General features: G+C 42.5%; 1 pseudogene; it reads left to right on the plus strand.

Moving 5' to 3' along the window:
* Positions 1–5,170: 5,170 nt before the first annotated feature.
* Positions 5,171–15,741, plus strand: part of LOC139386155 (conserved oligomeric Golgi complex subunit 3-like) — a 35,334-nt pseudogene continuing 24,763 nt past the window's right edge.

The following is a 15,741-nucleotide window of genomic DNA, read 5'->3' on the forward strand; positions in this document are numbered from 1 at the left end:
CTGTAAATAATTTATTTACAAAAATATATGTGTTTAAAGACTGTGAAAAGGTTTTGCTAGTCAATTTGATCAAATGTGCATTTGTGGTATTTACACAGTGGTATTAACATACACTTATTTGTTTAAATAACATTATACAAGCTGAAAAACGAGATATTTACACAGTACAATAACATACCTTATTTGTTTAAATAACATTATACAAGCTGAAAAACGAGGTATTTACACAGTGGTATTAACATACACTTATTTGTTTAAATAACATTATACAAGCTGAAAAACGAGGTATTTACACAGTGGTATTAACATACACTTATTTGTTTAAATAACATTATACAAGCTGAAAAACGAGGTATTTACACAGTACAATAGCATACCTTATTTGTTTAAATAACATTATACAAGCTGAAAAACAAGGTATTTACACAGTACAATAACATACCTTATTTGTTTAAATAAAAGTACACAGGGTGAAATAGCAGGTGCAGTATTTAGGCCTACCCAGTTTTCAGAATAAGATGTTTCTATGTTGGACTGTAGCTGTGTATTCCAAACTAATGCATAAAGACAGCTAAGGCAGGATGGAATATATTAAATCTGGCCTTTAATCTTGGACAAAGTATTGGCTTGTGGCTTCACAGAGGTTGGCGGTTGTTTCGGTGATACGGTACCGGAGACAATCCCAATAGAGAGGAATAGAAAGAGATTCTAACCATGCCGACTGATTAAGAAGTTATCTAAGTCACTGAAAACACGGTTCAAGAAATCCTATTTATTTTATTGCATGAACATTTAGTCATTTCAGAGCATTGAGAGAACAGTGGATTTGCACGCAATCTGACACAGAACGGGGTTATCAGCAGTCGGAACGCCCTGAGGCCATTATGAAGCAACAATGGTGTTCAAATAGTCATACAGTAAGATGCTTTTCAAAAGAAGGAAACACATAAATTGCTATACAGTGTACTTGCTATATGGTGTACTTGCTATACGGTGTAATCAATACGGTGTACTTGCTATATGGTGTACTTGCTATACGGTGTAATCAACACGGTGTACTTGCTATATGGTGTACTTGCTATACGGTGTACTTGCTATACGGTGTACTTGCTATACGGTGTACTTGCTAAACGGTGTACTTGCTATACGGTGTACTTGCTATACGTGTACTTGCTATACGGTGTACTTGCTATACGGTGTACTTGCTATACGGTGTACTTGCTATACGGTGTGCTTGCTATATGGTGTACTTGCTATACGGTGTACTTGCTATACGGTGTACTTGCTATATGGTGTACTTGCTATACGGTGTACTTGCTATTCAGTGTACTTGCTATATGGTGTACTTGCTATACAGTGTACTTGCTATACGGTGTACTTGCTATACAGTGTACTTGCTATATGGTGTACTTGCTATACGGTGTACTTGCTATACGGTGTACTTGCTATATGGTGTACTTGCTATACGGTGTACTTGCTATACAGTGTACTTGCTATACGGTGTGCTTGCTATATGGTGTACTTGCTATACGGTGTACTTGCTATATGGTGTACTTGCTATACGGTGTACTTGCTATACGGTGTACTTGCTATATGGTGTACTTGCTATACGGTGTACTTGCTATACGGTGTACTTGCTATACGGTGTACTTGCTATATGGTGTACTTGCTACACGGTGTACTTGCTATACGGTGTACTTGCTATACGGTGTACTTGCTATATGGTGTACTTGCTATACAGTGTACTTGCTATACGGTGTACTTGCTATACGGTGTACTTGCTAAACGGTGTACTTGCTATACGGTGTACTTGCTATACGGTGTACTTGCTATAAAGTGTACTTGCTATACGGTGTACTTGCTAAACGGTGTACTTGCTATACGGTGTACTTGCTATACGGTGTACTTGCTATACGGTGTACTTGCTATACAGTGTACTTGCTATACAGTGTACTTGCTATACAGTGTACTTGCTATATTGTGTACTTGCTATACAGTGTACTTGCTATACAGTGTACTTGCTATACGGTGTACTTGCTATACAGTGTACTTGCTATACAGTGTACTTGCTATACAGTGTACTTGCTATACGGTGTAATCAATACGGTGTACTGTTTGATGAACATTCTAAAGCTGTAGTCTCAAACACTATATTTTTTTAACAAACTGTATTAATGAATAACACACATTGGAAAGACTTATTAAGCAACAATATCAGGTGATTTTTTAATATCAAATTATTATTTGAAACTTATATTCAGATGTGGATTATATGTATTGGATATACTGTACAGTACATTCACCATTTTTCCAAGGAATAGCAAAGAAACATGGAACGTATCAACGTTGGGCAAGAAAATGATATTTTAACTGAAGGTAAATTGGTTGTTTTTCTACCACAACAAAGAAAGAACATTCTGTTAGAAGAACATTAACTATGTAATCACATTTTCTCCTTTATTCCTCCACTCTTTTATATATATATATATATTTATTCTTTATTAAACTAGGCAAGTCAGTTAAGAACAAATTCTTATTTACAATGACCTAACCCGGATGACACTGGGCCAATTGTACGCCGTCCTATGGGACTCCCAATCACGGCCGGTTGTGATACAACCTGGAATGGAACCAAAGTCTGTAGTGACGCCTCTAGCACTGACATGCAGTGGCTTAGACCGCTGCGCCACTCAGGAGCCCCTTATGAAGATAAACATTTCACATAAATGAAAGCAGATTGTTTGGTTGAAAACAGCGCAAAAAAAACAACAGAGAAGGAAACACAGACGAAACTCGTGATATATATGTATGCCTAATATTTTTGTCATTACTAGATGCAGATCTCTGACGTTTCTTGGGACTTATCGATCCACGTCTAGACAGACTGCATGCTGGGGGGCAGAAACTGTCTCATACCCCTTCATAATAAAGTGGTTGAATAGACGCAATACATGACCGTCTATGAGTCTGTCAGTCTGGTTCAAGGGTTTTTGCTTTCACAAACATTCCACATACAGTATTTTTGGGATTGCTCTTTGTATAAGTTTCTCTTTTAAAAATACATTCAGCACAACGTATGTTGATTTACAAACCAGTACAGTTTGATATGGTTTTGTCTGATATTATTGTAATTCTGAGAGTCATACAGAAGTGTTCCGTATGCCTAGTTATATCCTTAGATTGTGGAAAAATCACTTATTGGATGTCAAATCTGATCCAGGGCTCCACCTGGTGGTAAATGTCACCATCTCTGTATGGTAGCAGGTAAAACACACACATTACAATCTACCTACACATTACACATACTAACAGAGTCTGTTACCTAGCCAAGAATTTTCAACTCAACTCCACCCAGGTAGCAGATACCAAAAGGACATTCTTATTAATCTAATTCTAGGAGCGATGGGCAACAGCAGTGAGTGCTTCTATCTATGCTGTCATGCAAATTGATGCTTTGGGTTATGTCCTTCCTCTGTTTAGTGACACAATGTCAAAGAGTGTCCTCAATGGGGGCGTGTGCTTTTTTTGGTGGTGTGTGCGTCTTTTTGTCAATAACAGCTGGTGCGCGATGTCTAATATTAAAGAAGTCTTCGAGATATTGCTCGCCTGAGGTAGAGTACCTTATGATAAGCTGTAGACCACACTATCTACCAAGAGAGTTCTCATCTAAATTATTCGTAGCCGTCTATTTACCACCACAGACCGATGCTGGCACTAAGACTGCACTCAACCAAATCTATCAGGCCAAAAGCAAACAAGAAAATGCTCACCCAGAAGTGGCGCTCCTAGTGGCCGGGGACTTTAATGCAGGGCAAACTTAAATCAGTTTTACAAAAATTTTACCTGAATGTCACATGTGCAACCAGAGGAAAAACATCTCTAGACCACCTTTACTCCACACAAAGAGATGCATACAAAGCTCTCCCCCGCTCTCCATTTGGAAAATCTGACTGTAATTCTATCCTCCTGATTCCTGCTTACAAGCTAAAACAACACGTCTGCCACGCTGATCCTCAACACTGGGGCCCCTCAGGGGTGTGTACTTAGTCCCCTCCTGTACTCCCTGTTCACCCACGACCGCGTGGCCAAACACGACTCCAACACCATCATTAAGTTGCTGACGACACAACAGTGGTAGGCCTGATCACCGACAGCAATGAGACAGCCTATAGAGAGGAGGTCAGAGAACTGGCAGTGGTGGTGCCAGGACAACAACCTCTTCCTCAACGTGAGCAAGACAAAGGAGCTGATGGTGGACTACAGGAAAAGGCAGGCCGAACAGGCCCCCTTTAACATCAACTGGGCTATAGTGGAGCGGGTCAAGAGTTTCAATTTCCTTGGTGTCCACATCACCAACGTTCTTATCATTGTCCAAACAAACCAAGACAGTCGTGAAGAGGGCATGACAAAACCTTTTCCCCTCAGAAGGCTGAAAGGATTTGTCACGGGTCCCCAGATCCTCAAAAAGTTCTAAAGCTGCACCATCGAGAGCATCCTGACCGGTTGCATCACCGCCTAGTATGGCAACTGCTCAGCATCTGACCGTAAGGCGCTACAGAGGGTAATGCGTACGGCCCAGTACATCACTGGGGCCAAGATTCCTGCAATCCAGGATCTATATAATAGGCGGTGTCAGAGGAAAGCCCATAAAATTGCCCATAAAATTGTCAGAGACTCCAGTCACCCAAGTGTTATTGACTTGTTTATTGTTTACTCCATGTGTAACTCTGTGTTGTTTGTGTCACACTGCTTTGCTTTATCTTGGCCAGGTCGCAGTTGTAAATGAGAACTTGTTCTCAACTGGCCTACCTGGTTAAATAAAGGTGTTCTCAACCGGCCTACCTGGTTAAATAAAGGTGTTCTCAACTAGCCTACCTGGTTAAATAAAGGTGTTCTCAACCGGCCTACCTGGTTAAATAAAGGTGTTCTCAACTGGCCTACCTGGTTAAATAAAGGTTCAATAAAATATAAAAAGCGGTACCAGAGCACCATGTCTAGGACCAAAAGGCTCTGTCCTCCCTTCTACTCCCAAGCTATAAGACCGCTGAACAAATAATTAAATGGCCACCGGACTATTACATTGACCCCCCCCATTTGTTTTGTACATCACTGCTGCTACTCGCTGTTTATTATCTATGCATAGTCACTTCACCCATACTTACATGTACAAATGACCTCTAACCTGTACCCCCCGCAAACTGACTCATTACAGGTACCCCTGTATATAGCCTTGTTTATTGTTATGTTATTGTGTTACTTTTTATTATGTTTTACTTTAGTTTATTTGGTAAATATTTTCTTAACGCATGTGACAAATTAAGTTTGATTTGATGTTACAGACTTGCAACTGCATTGGAACAACACTGTTCAGTAAATTCCACCTGAGCATAAACCTTCATTTATCATCTTAATTTCCGTGTGCAACGTTTGAAGCCTTTCAACGTTTCAACCAATGAAGTCTACATGTGTTCTGAAAATAGTCATACTATTACTAAACCACAAATTACCTTTAAATCCTGCAGCATAATCGCAAAACATTTAGTGGAGAAACCACTGTAGATGTAGGTTCTCTGACACAGTCACGTAGCCTACATGTCACGTTTTGGTTATGTGACTGTGTCAGAGGCACAAAAAGTACCAACAGAACAAAGTAGTATGGACCTGTTTCCATTTGTTATGGAATAAAACATCAGACATTTAAATGTCAACCTGTTATCAAAATCCTAGTTCCCTGTCAACAGATAGTTTTCTCTTAAACAGTCAGAACTGGTGGCTCTGACTGAGAACGTACAGCAGAAGCATTCTTACAACAACGAGTTGGAGAACATCAACACGGTTAGCTGTCTTTAAAAAAAAAATGTATTAGACCCTGTACCCATCCTCCTTTCTGTGGCATTTTAAATCCTTTAGCAAATGTCATTGGTTAATCTTTTTCCTGACTCGAGCCTTGCAAAAGTTCATTCTCGCCCTGTCTCTGCAGAAATTAAACCCGCCCACACGGTCTGTAAACAGTGAAGGATTTATACCAATGCTTTCGAAATTGGATGACTGTATAGAGTATGTTTCTTCCCATGTAATTATATTTTCATCCCACATAGGAAAGTGTGTATTCTATTGTAGAGCTGTGTCTTCATATTGGCTGATTTACTTCCTTTTTTCCCAGGCAAACTTTAAGGATTACCCAGTGTATCTGACCAAGTTCCAACAATGTCTGTCTAAAGCCCTTCATGAAGACTGACACTGGGAACGCTATGCAGAATCTCACCAGCCACTTAACAAAAATGGTAGGAAGGAGTCCTCGGCCGCTTTTTTATCATGGATTTTGACTTGGTACTGGTACACAAGTCTTCTGTCTTGAGTTGTCTGTCTGATTTAAAATTTATTTTTCTTTCAGGATCTGTTGGGTCTAACGGATCCAGACGATGCCTTCACACTGTGTCAAGTTCAGAGCAGCTGCACCCAAAGTCAGAGTGAGTAGAATTATTTATTTATTCTGTTGGAATTAAACATCAAATTGCTAAGCCTTCCTATTGGTTGAAAAACTCTGTTGTGTTTGTAGAGATGAATAATAGTGATTGTTCTTTCAGATGCTGATTGAACAAATGGAACAGAGGTCAGAGAGAATACTTGAGTGAGTATTGGGTTCATGTACTGTATGATCATGGCTTATCAGGATCGCCTCACCTACTGTGGTGTGTTCTGTTATCTTTATGTCATTCAAATCAATGTTTATTTGTCACATGCGCCAAATACAACACGACTTTTACAGTGACATTTTTACTTACAAGCCCTTAACCAAAATACCTTAAGAAATAAAAGTAACAATTAATTAAAGAGAAGCAGTAAAATAACAATAGCTAGGCTATATACAGGGGGTACTGATACAGAGTCAATGTGCGGGGGTACCGGTTATTCGAGGTAGTTGAGGTAATATGTACATGAAGGTAGAGTTATTAAAGTGACTATGCATAGATAATGAACAGAGTAGCAGCAGCATAAGGGGGGGGGGGGAAACAATGCAAAAAGTCTGGGTAGCCACTGCTTAGATGTTCAGGAGTCTTATGGCTTGGGGGTAGAAGCTGTTTGTGTTGCCTTTTGGACTTGAGTCTATGACTAGGGTGGCTGGAGTCTGACAATTTTTAGGGCCTTCCTCTGACACTGCCTGGTATAGAGGTCCTAGATGGCAGGAAGCTTGGCATCTGTGATTTACTGGGTCGTACGCACTACCCTCTGTAGTGCCTTGCTTTCGGAAGCCGAGCAGTTGCCATACCTAGCAGTGATGCTCTTGATGGTGCAGCTGTAGAACCATTTGAGGATTTGAGGACCTGAGGGGGAATAGATTTTGTCATGCCCTCTTCACGACTGTCTTGGTGTGCTTGGACCATGTTAGATTATGGTGATGTGGACACCAAGGAACTTGAAACCCTCAGCCTGCTCACTGCAGCCCCATCGTTGAATGTGGGGGTGCTTGGTCTTCCTTTTCCTGTAGTCCACAATCATCTCCTTGGTCATGTTTAGGGAGAGGTTGTTGTCTTAGCACCACACGGCCAGGTCTCTGATCTCCTCCCTAGCCTGTCTCATCGTGGTTGGTGATCAGGCCTACCACCATTGTGTTGTCGGCAAACTTAATGCCATGCAGTCATGAGTGAACAGGGCGTACAGGAAGGGACTGAGCACGCACCCCTGAGGGGCCCTGTCTTGAGGATCAGCGTGGCGGATGTGCTGTTACCTACCCTTACCACCTGGGGGCGGCCCATCAGGAAGTCCAGTATCCAGTTGCAGAGGGAAGTGTTTAGTCCCAGGATCCTCAGCTTAGTGATGAGCTTTGAGGACCTATGGTGTTGAACACTGAGCTCTAGTCAATGAGTAGCATTCTCACATAGGTGTTCCTTTTTTCCAGGCAATAGAGATTGTATCATCTGTGGATCTGTTGGGGCGCTATGCGAATTGGAGTGGGTCTAGGGTTCCTGGGAAAATTGTGTTGTGAGCCATGACCAGCCTTCATGGCAACAGATGTGAGTGCTACAGGTCGGTAGTAATTTAGGTAGGTTACCTTAGTGTTCTTGGGCACAGGGCCTATGGTGGTCTGCTTGAAATATGTTGGTAATACAAACCCAGACAGGGAGAGGTTGAAAATGTCAGTGAAGACACTTGCCAGTTGGTCAGTGCAAGCTTGGAGTACATGTCCTGGTAATCCATCTGGCCCAGCGGCCTTGTGAATGTTGACCTGTTTAAAGGTCTTACTCACATCGGCTACAGAGAGTGTGATCACACAATCGTCCACAACAGCTGGTGCTCTCATGCATGTTTCAGTGTTACTTGCCTAGAAGCAAGCATAGAAGTAATTTAGCTCATCTGGTAGGTTTGTCTCACTGGGCAGCTCGCGGCTGTTCTTCCCTTTGTAGTATGTAATAGTTTGCAAGCCCTGCCACATCCAGATTAGCCACTCATTGCCGGATCTTTACAAGGCACTCCGATCTCCTTCCGCACGGTTGGTTAAGAGCCAATAAAATGGCAGCCATCCCCTCCGGGTGCCATTATTATTTACATTTATTTCCTAATTCCTACAAATGTTCTGTTACAGTATCTATGTGTAAAACCTACCCGTGTTCTGTCACCTATGTTTAATGCCGACCCGTGTTCTGTCGTCTATGTGTAATACCGACCCGTGTTCTGTCATCTATGTGTAATGCCTACCCGTGTCCTGTCATCTATGTGTAATACCGACCCGTGTTCTGTCGTCTATGTGTAATGACGACCAGTGTTCTGTCATCCCCAGGTACCATCAGCTGTTGGAGGAGATCCACCTGGACCAGAGAGAGCAGCTCCTCAGCCCCAGCATCACAGCCACAACCGCAGACTTGACCAGCCAAAACAATAAAGACCACTATGCATTAGTAATGGGCTCCTAATCAATTGTGCTATTATTTAATGTTTATTTTTTTTTGCGTTATTTGTAACTCATTTTGTACATATTATGACCGAAAAAAGCTTCTGGATATCAGGACAGCGATTACTCACCGTGAACTGAACAAAGATTATTTTCTTTAACGAGTCGGACGCAAAGGATTTATTCCAGATACCCGACCAGGCCCAAATCCCTGTCATTCGCGTGAAGAGAAGACACAGATACAGGGGAAGCTGGTCCGGGTGCCTTGACGGTGAGTGGGTAACCCGCCTCTATCATCCGTCCTATTGGCCAATGTGCAATCATTGAAGAATAAACTGGATGATCTCCTGTCAAGACTATCCTACCAAAGGGACAGTAAACTGTGATATCTTATGTTTCTCTGTGTCCTGACTGAACAACGACATGGATAACAAGGGGTGGCGGTCTGTGTCTATTTGTTAATAACAGCTGGTGCGTGAAATCAAATATTAAGGAAGTCTCAAGGTTTTGTTTGCCTGAGGTAGAGTATCTCATGATAAGCTGTAGACCACAGCTATTCAAACAAGAAAATGCTCATCCAGAGGCGACGCTAAGTGCATTGATGACATTGTGGTAGGCTGGATCACAGACAACGATGAGACAGCCTATAGGGAGGTCAGGAACCTGGAAGTGTGGTGCCAAGGCAACAACTTCTCCCTCAATGTGATCAAGACAAAGGAAATGATTGTGGACTACAGGAAAAGGTGGGCAGAGTGCGCCCCCATGCTCATCGACAGGGATATAGTGGAGCAGGTTGAGAGCTTCAAGTTCCTTGGTGTCCACATCACCAACAAACTATCATGGTCCAAATACACCAAGACAGTCGTGAAGAGGGCACGACAAAAACCTATTCCCCCTCAGGAAACTAAAAAGATGTCATGGGTCCTCACATCCTCAAAAAGTTCAACAGCTACACCATCGAGAGCATGACTGGTTTCATCACCGCCTGGTATGGCAACTGCTCAGCCTCCAACCGCAAGGCGCTACAAGCTTCCTGCCATCCCGGACCTCTACCAGGCAGTGTCAGAGGAAGGCCCTAAAAAGTGTCAAAGACTCCAGCCACCCCAGTCATAGACTGTTCTCTCTGCTACCGCACGACAAACGGTACCAGAGCGTCAAGTCTAGGTCCAAGAGGCCTCTGAACAGCTTTTTTCCCACAAGCCATAAGACTGCTGAACAGTTAATTAAATGGTTATTTGCATTTTTGCTGCTGCTACTCAATATTTGTCATCTATGCATAGTCACTTAACCCCTACCAACATGTACATATCTCCTCAATTACCATGACTAACCTGTACCCCTGAATATTTACACATTTACTCGATACTGGTACCCCCTCCCTTTCAGAGTGTGCTCCTAATCTCAGCTCGTTACCTGTATAAAAGACATCTGGGAGCCAGAAATCTTTCTGATTGAGACGGGGTCAAATACTTATTTCCCTCATTAAAATGCTAATCAATTTATAACATTTTTGACATGTGTTTTTCTGGATTTTTTTGTTGTTGTTCTGTCTCTCACTGTTCAAATAAACCTACCATTAAAATTATAGATGGATCATTTCTTTGTCAGTGGGCAAACGTACAAAATCAGCAGGGGATCAAATACTTTTTTCCCTCACTGTAACCTCGTGTTATTTTATTGTTGCTCTTATTTTTTTTAAATAGATTTTTTCTTAACTGCATTTTTGTTTAAGGGCTCATAAGTAATAACTTCTACACCGTTATAAACAACAAGGACCGCTGTGCATTAGTAAGATCACAGTATTTTACTAAGATCCATTTACTTATGATTGGTTTTATTTTATTTGTCAGATACAGTTGCATAGATACTGTACAAACACATTACTGAAAATGATATTATCTGAGAAGCCTTCAACATGTTTTGCCAGCGATGATGTTGTCTGTCTGTTCTGTGTTCTCTTCCCAGGTGCGTTTTGGCTTTGCCTTCATGTTTCACATCTGTCAGGATGAGCATCTTCTTTTCCAAACCCACACCTAGACTAGAGAAAGTACTGTACCCACACCTAGACTAGAGGAAGTACTGTACCCACACCTAGACTAGAGGAAGTACTGTACCCACACCTAGACTAGAGGAAGTACTGTACCCACACCTAGACTAGAGGAAGTACTGTACCCACACCTAGACTAGAGGAAGTACTGTACCCACACCTTGACTAGAGGAAGTACTGTCTCCAAACCCACACCTAGACTAGAGGAAGTACTGTACCCACACCTAGACTAGAGGAAGTACTGTACCCACACCTAGACTAGAGGAAGTACTGTACCTAGGGATCATCCCTAGGACATGGTGTTTCTTTCTATAAGCGAGGGTGTGTAACCAGGCTGAGTAGGAGTGTATGACGTTATGGTGTGTGTAGCTGGTCAGCTGGGGGTGTTTGAGGCGGTGGTGAAGCAGATGCTGGAGGATGTCCAGGACGCACATCTACATCCAGACTGACATCATCGGATACAACCCCGCCCCCGGGGACCTGGCCTATCCTGAGAAACTAGAGAGGATGGAGGTAGGTTTGACTGACTGCTGTCTTAAGTCAGTGGGAGAATTTTGCCCCTATATACTAATCTAAGGTTAATTCTGGTTTTTTTTTATGTTTTTTTTAACCTTAATTTAACTAGGCAAGCCAATTCTTATTTACAATGACGGCCTACACCGGCCAAACCCGGACGACGCTGGGCCAATTGTGCGCCGCCCTACGGGACTCTCAATCATGGCCGTTTGTGATACAGCCCGGAATCGAACCAGGGTGTCTGTAGTGACGCCTCAAGCCCTGAGATGCAGTTCCTTAGATTTATTATTGATTCTGTAGCAGCTGACAGTCACTGCCCTTTGTTTTGACTTTTACACTACAGATGTTTACAGTACACTTGGTGCTGTCTGAGTAGAATAGAAAGAGCCTGTCTCCAAGAGGCCTGTTAGATGTTTTCTGTGTTGAATTCCCTGTTCAACTTGTAATAAACTACGTCCGGACATGAGTAATCCATGAGTAATCCAACAGACGTCAAAGCTTGATCATTAACCAGAGATTTCTTTTTTTTTATTGAATACTGTAAAACTATTTGGTGTCTGCCCGAATAGGCAAGTGACATTTTGTCTTAATAAAGACAACGTTAATTTGCTTTGACTCTAGTGTTCCATGTGTACATGTGCATTTGCAGGACACAACAAAAAAGAAGCCAAGCCAAGCATCACGCCTTTCTCCCTAAATTCCCTCTGTGTCTCATTCATTCAATTGCGTTTCGACCTCTCTATATACACACACAGAGTGTGCACACTAACTCCTGTTAGGCCTACAGAAATAAATGCCTATAGAAATGTATCTAACCGATGGGATATACAAGCTACAGTCCTTGCCAAGTGATCATAGTTTTTATCATGTAAAAATCGTAAAATATGCACAGAAAAACTGGATAAAGACAGCGTGTTTCCATCAGAATCATTAAGCATATGCCTCCTCAGGAAACAGATGTCTGGAATTCATCACCATGCAGTGTTCAATGTGGAATTGTTCATCCATTTAAGAAAATTCAAAATAACAGGCAGAATAAACTACATTGAACATCTGCATATTGAAAAAGAAGACCGATTTTTGTCTTGTAACCCTGAAAAAAAAAGATTTCAACTTGAGCTCCGTTTCAAATGATCTCCCTTTCAGACTAACTGTTCCAGATATGCATAATTTGATAATAATTAAATAAATATTTAATAATTTCGCTCTGGCAACTGTTTTCATTTGGAAAAATATTTTGTTCTATTGTTATTCTGTTTTTATATTACATGTTTTTGTTTACTTTTTTAAAAAAGTGTGTCTTGACTGTGATAAAGGGGCTTGGGAAATAAGAGTGTCTTGTCTTTTACATTTTCCAAAAATGAGGCTATTTCATTGCATAGCCATAGGCTTCTACCAGCACCACTACTGAGGTTACCAGCACCACTACTGAGGTTACAAGCACTACTACTGAGGTTACAAGCACCACTACTGAGGTTACAAGCACCACTACTGAGGTTACCAGCACCACTACTGAGGTTACAAGCACCACTACTGAGGTTACAAGCACCACTACTGAGGTTACAAGCACCGCTACTGAGGTTACAAGCACCACTACTGAGGTTACCAGCACCACTACTGAGGTTACAAGCACCACTACTGAGGTTACCAGCACCACTACTGAGGTTACAAGCACCACTAATGAGGTTACAAGCACCACTACTGAGGTTACAAGCACCGCTACTGAGGTTACAAGCACCACTACTGAGGTTACAAGCACCACTACTGAGGTTACAAGCACCACTACTGAGGTTACAAGCACCACTACTGAGGTTACAAGCACCGCTACTGAGGTTACCAGCACCACTACTGAGGTTACAAGCACCACTACTGAGGTTACCAGCACCACTACTGAGGTTACAAGCACCACTACTGAGGTTACAACACCACTACTGAGGTTACAAGCACCACTACTGAGGTTACCAGCACCACTACTGAGGTTACCAGCACCACTACTGAGGTTACAAGCACCACTACTGAGGTTACAAGCACCGCTACTGAGGTTACAAGCACCACTACTGAGGTTACAAGCACCACTACTGAGGTTACAAGCACCACTACTGAGGTTACTGCCTTTTTGAAGGTTGTTGGTCCACCATATAATATAACCAGTTGATATTAATGTTTCAATGAATAAATCATAAATTGCACTTGCTATTTTATTGACAAATTATTTATATACTGTGTATACATGCATACATATAGTACCAGTCAACAGTTTGTACACAGCCACTCGTCCCAGGGTTTTTCTTTATTTTTTACTATTTTCTACATTGTGAATAATCGTGAAGACATCAAAACTATGAAATAACACATCATGGAATCATGTAGTAACCAAAAAAGTATTAAACAAATTTGCCTTGATGACAGCTAAAGAAAAACCCTTGAATGAGGCTTACTGGTGCTTACTGGTGCTTACTGCTGCTTACTGCTGCTTACTGCTGCTTACTGGTGCTTACTGGTGCTTACTGGTGCTTACTGCTGCTTACTGCTGCTTACTGGTGCTTACTGGTGCTTACTGGTGCTTACTGCTGCTTACTGGTGCTTACTGCTGCTTACTGCTGCTTACTGCTGCTTACTGGTGCTTACTGGTGCTTACTGGTGCTTACTGCTGCTTACTGCTGCTTACTGCTGCTTACTGGTGCTTACTGGTGCTTGCTGGTGCTTACTGGTGCTTACTGGTGCTTACTGCTGCTTACTGGTGCTTACTGGTGCTTACTGCTGCTTACTGGTGCTTACTGGTGCTTACTGGTGCTTGCTGGTGCTTACTGGTGCTTACTGGTGCTTACTGCTGCTTACTGGTGCTTACTGCTGCTTACTGGTGCTTACTGGTGCTTACTGGTGCTTACTGGTGCTCTTTCATGCCGTCCCTAGGAGGGGTGCGTCACTGAGTGGGTTGAGTCACTGATGTGATCTTCCTGTCCGGGTTGGCGCCCCCCCCCCTGAGGTTGTGCCGTGGCGGAGATCTTTGTGGGCTATACTCGGCCTTGTCTCAGAATGGTAAGTTGGTGGTTGAAGATATCCCTCAGGTGGTGTGGGGGCTGTGCTTTGGCAAAGTGCTTAGGGTTATATCCTTCCTGTTTGGCCCTGTCCGGGGGTATCATCGGATGGGGCCACAGTGTCTCCTGACCCCTCCTGTCTCAGCCTCCAGTATTTAGGCTGCAGTAGTTTATGTGTCCGGGGGCTAGGGTCAGTTTGTTATATCTGGAGTACTTCTCCTGTCTTATCCGGTGTCCTGTGTGAATTTAAGTATGCTCTCTCTAATTCTCTCTTTCTCTCTTTCTTTCTCTCTCTCGGAGGACCTAGGACCTTGCCTCAGGACTACCTGGCATGATGACTCCTTGCTGTCCCCAGTCCACCTGGCCGTGCTGCGCCTCCAGTTTCAACTGTTCTGCCTGCGGCTATGGAATCCTGACCTGTTCACCAGACCTATTATTTGACCATGCTGGTCATTTATGAACATTTGAACATCTTGGCCATGTTCTGTTATAATCTCCACCCGGCACAGCCAGAAGAGGACTGGCCACCCCTCATAGTTGGTTCCTCTCTAGTGTTGACGTTGAGACGGGTGTTTTGCAGGTACTATTTAATGAAGCTTCCAGTTGAGGACTTGTGAGGCGTCTATTTCTTAAACGAGACACTGATGTACATGTCCTCTTGCTCAGTTGTGCACCACTCCTCTTTCTATTCTGGTTAGAGCCAGTTTGTGTTGTTCTATGAAGGGAGTAGTACACAGTGTTGTACGAGATCTTCACTTTCTTGGCAATTTCTCTCATGGAATAGCCTTCATTTCTCAGAAGAAGAATAGACTGACAAGTTTCAGAATAAGGTTATTTGTTTCTGGCCATTTTCAGCCTGTAATCGAACCCACAAATGCTGATGCTCCAGATACTCAACTAGTCTAAAAAAGGCCAGTTTTATTGCTTCTTTAATCATGACAAAAGTTTTCAGCTGTGCGAACATAATTGCAAAAGGGTTTTCTAATTATCAATTAGCCTTTTAAAATGATCAACTTGGATCAGCTAACACAACGTGCCACTGGAACACAGGAGTCTTCTCTTTAAGTTATGAATGGTCTTACTGTTGTACTTTCTCTCTCTCTGGTCCTTGCGTACAGGTAGTATAGACTCATCCCGCTTTCAGCCGTACGTCTCTCCCGCTGACTTGCATGGCATGTGGTACCCTACAGTCAGACAGACGCTGGTCTGCTTATCCAAGTTCTACATGTGTATAGATGTGCTGTCCACCC

Source organism: Oncorhynchus clarkii, chromosome 3 (assembly GCF_045791955.1).
Source record: "Oncorhynchus clarkii lewisi isolate Uvic-CL-2024 chromosome 3, UVic_Ocla_1.0, whole genome shotgun sequence".
NCBI classification, from domain to species: Eukaryota; Metazoa; Chordata; class Actinopteri; order Salmoniformes; family Salmonidae; genus Oncorhynchus; species Oncorhynchus clarkii.